Here is a 4069-nt window from a genome sequence, read left to right as displayed (position 1 = left end):
GACTGTTGTCCTGGTCATTTTTTTCCTTCCTTTACTGCAGCAGTGGCTTTCTCTCAGAGGAGTATCAGAATACATCCTGTAACTGGAGGACAATAGGTAAGAGTCACAGAAAAACCTGTTTCCTGCTGTTGTGTTTGGATGTGCTGGTCTCCAGGTGTCCCACCCAAAAGTTGTCCGTCCTCTTCAGCTCCAAGATGAGCGTAGTTTATCCTTTGAGCTAACACAGAATTTGGGATTCAGATTTTACTGAAAAATTAAAATGTAGATGTTGGGAGAAGAAAATTGGTAGTACAAACTGTTTCATACTGTGAAAAAACCGAAACCGCATGTTTGATTTCTGGGTGCTAGAGGTAAGCTGGAGAGTGAATAGTGCTTTTATCAGGTAGAAACCAGAAAAATGAGAAGGGGAAATGAAACATTTTATAAAAGAGGAAGAGTGGCTTTGAAAAGCTTGAGGACCGCAGTGCTGGATGAAGACAGTGCAGGTTATGTAGCCTGCATAACTTGCACACTTTTTCTGTTGCTAAGAATTGGTTGCACTGTTTGGAAACAGTTCACTATGTGGGGTTTAAACGGGATAGCAGGACACCAGGATAATGGTAACTTGTAAGGAAGTGTGTGTGTCATGGTGGGGTGTCAAGTGATGCTCCATGGAAGAGGATTAGGAACTTAGTAGGACAGAAGGAGCAGGAGAGAAGGAAGATCAGGTGCAAACATCAGTAGAAAGCTTATGAGGAGAGGAACTAATGTGAGTGCCTTGTGGACTAACAGGAGTGGCAGCAGATATTAACAGTTTCTGGCTGTGCTGGTTATTAAAGGGCAGATCTGCCTGGAGGGACAGAGAAGTCTCTTTACTGCTTGCCTGCACTTTATACCCTCCCTGTTTCTGGGATTTTCCTGTTCTGCTAAAGCTGTGGGAGGATGCACAAGACCTGACCACAGGCTGTGGAACACGACATCAAGTTGCCATATGCTCTGCCCTGGTTAACTTAAAATTGCTGTGGGCTGCACAGTGCTTCCAGACAGCATGGAGCCACATGGCGCTGCTGAGGCTGTGTGCTGGCCTAGGGCCTTGGCCATCCCTGCAGCTTGGGCAAAGTACGGACCTGCTTTTAGACTGAGTGCCATCAGAAAGCCAAGGAAAGCTGGATTTACTTATCACTGGGCTCTGCTGGGCATCCTGCAGGTGCTGCTGGTTGTGTGAGCCAGGGACAAGTGGGAACCAGAGAAAGGCAGGCCTGCATCCTGTTCTTTCTGCCTGCAGAGATTTGCACCCAGGTGGCAGGAGAGAGCCCTCACCACAAAGCTCTAGGGTGCTCTTAAGCAACCCACCTGTTTGGGCTGTTTCAAGTTTCACACTGGAGCAAATGCAAGTGCCATGCCCTTGGCTTGCCTTTCGCTCCTCTGCAAACACACAGGGCTGCACACTTGGGAGGCCATCCTGTTGGGAACAGGTGGCTCCTGGTTCCAGTCCCTGGTCCCAGGGCTTGTTTAACCTTGCTACATGGGAGCAGGTCAGAAGGTGGCACTAGTGCTTATCTTCCTCTCCCGGAGAAGAACAATTACTTTTTTCCAGCACAACGGCAGCTGGAAAACAGGAAAATAATTCCGTCCTTTCTAGAGGTCACTGATTACCCACAGCAGGCTACTGCAGAGTTTATTTCTGTTCTGCCTGTCCCTGAGCCCAGTCCCTCAGCCTCAGCTGGTCCCCTGGGTCAGCACGCTGTTTTCTCACGGCCAATATGGCAAGTACACATCAGTGTTTGTTACCAGGGACTGATCAACAAACAGTGGGTTCCCACCATCCCAGAGCTTGCATAAAATTTTAAAAAAGGGCCATATTTCTAATTAACTGATGATTTATCCTCTTGTTATCTCATATCTGCACTGTTCTACTGTGTAAATGACTTGCCAATTTATTAAGGATCAAACAAGCTCTCATCACCTGCCTGAACCAGTCCCTCTGCCTTGAGGGAGTTGGCAAAAAAAAAAAAAAAAAAAAAAATTAAATAAATAAATGATAATAAAAAAAATCTGTTTGCTTTTTTGCCCTTTACCAAACCTCTGCCTGAGCTGTGCTAACAGTGAAAGTGAAGCTGTCTCACCATACCCAGAAGCAGCACTTCACAGATAGAAAGTTAGGGAGAAAAAAAAAAAAAAAAAAGGAAGAAGAAGAAAACAATCATTAAAAGAGTTGCAGCATCACAGGAGTTTCCAGCCTCAGGGATGAGGTGGCTGCCAAGACAAGATTTCAGTGTTACAGGGAGGCAGAATTTAGATATCAAAATCCTTGGCATTGTTCTGGCTTAGCGCTGTGAAAGCTTGGCTTTAAAATTCCAGCGCTCAATAGTCAAAGGCCAAATTTGACTGTGGCTGCTTGTAATGTGCTGCAGGGGACAGTAGTGTGATAAGGAGGGCTCATGGAAAGGAGGCTGTGAGGCACCTTACCTTTTTATGTGGTGATGGTGAGGCATGAGGACAGAGCTAAAAGAAAGTGCAGATGAAGGAGCTAAAATCACAGGATCACTGCAGAGTAGCAGCACTACCTGACCTTTCCTGAAGGAACAGCTCAGAACAGTGCTGTTCCTTGGATTAATATTTTTATATCACTTCCTGAGCATAACACCACCTCCAGCAGCACCTGGTTTTTCCATATTGCTGAACTACAGCATTACAGAAAGGCACACTAGTATTTTCAAAAGCAGTTTTGTCACTGGGTAAATGCTGGCTCTCAGGTGAGATGTGTTTGAGTGAAGTATGTCCTTCAGAGCACTAGCCAGTCATAAAGGCCTGAGCTTTGGAAGCAAAAAAAAAGGGGGATTAGGGCATAGATAAATTTGCTTCAACTAAAATTAATTTTTGATAATCTTGGTTTGGACTGAATTGAATTCAGAGTGCCCAAGATAGTGTAAATTTCATTTAATCCTCTCTAGATACTTGCAGACCTAGAATAACAGCAAGACACAAACCAACCATTTGAAAGGAATAAACTGCAACCTCTAAAGCCTAAGCCAAAGAGTCCTGCCCTCCTCATGGTGACAAGAAGTTCTGCCTGCAGTGCGATGTAACCCAGGAATGCCCAGGTGTCCTGGTGCCAACACTTGGTGCTAAAAAGCCCCCAGATTACTCTGCCTGGCCCTGCAATGATTTTGGCCCTGCCCGGTGCACAGAGGCACTGTCACGTCTGTCACTTCAGAGCCATTCTCCCAGGGGACTACAGACAGCTGGGGCCATGCAAAGGTGGGAAGGCAACTGTGCAGCAAGCCGAGCACCTGGGAAGGAGGGAATAGCACAGAAGAAAAGGAGCAGGCCGAGTACTCTGTGCTTGTATGTGTGGGTATGTGTAGAAAAGCAGTCCTGTGTGGGGATGAAGGAAGCACCTGTGTGTTTCTGTGGGTGCTGGAGGGGCTCTCAGCTCTCAGAAAGATAAGGAGAACACACCAGCTCTTGTGAGCTGGCATGTGTGTGAATGACGTGGCAGCTACAAAGGGGGGGGGGGGGGGGGGGCGGCATTCCTCCCCACAGAGGGGAATATCCCCAGGCCACTCATGGAGAGCCATTGCTAAATTAAGTGTGTCTGAAGAACACATCTGAAAAGAACCACTTGTTCTTTTCTTACATGTTTGCACTTGTGTAGGAAGAGCAACACAGAGAGGCAGCCCTCTTAGCACAGGAGGAATTGTAACAAGAAGGAACTGGAATGTGGGGAAGAACACTCCACAGGTGTAGACTTGAGGCATATAACCCTTCGGCATACAAGGTCACACTAGGAAATTAGAGACAGCACTCGTTCTGCACTACTTTTACAGCTCAAAGAGAGTAAATACCATTGTGCCAGGAAAAAGCACAGTGTATCTTGGAGACCATTTGCATGGGACTAGCCTTAATACTCAGCCACTCGCCCCTGCACATCTGATGAAGGAAGAGAAGGGCAAGAGTGAAGGAATCATAGCAGCGGGTCAGAGCGCAGGAGTTACCCTTCCCCTCTGATTCACCTTCTAGATGTGCCTCTTCCTTCATCTGCTACCAGGACAGCTTGGCCTCTCAGCTGGAACATCTCAGGGTAGAG

Source organism: Chamaea fasciata, unplaced genomic scaffold, assembly GCF_029207755.1.
Source record: "Chamaea fasciata isolate MVZ Bird 193981 ecotype frontalis unplaced genomic scaffold, bChaFas1.0.hap1 SCAF_1, whole genome shotgun sequence".
NCBI classification, from domain to species: Eukaryota; Metazoa; Chordata; class Aves; order Passeriformes; family Sylviidae; genus Chamaea; species Chamaea fasciata.
This window is presented reverse-complemented; position numbering follows the sequence as displayed.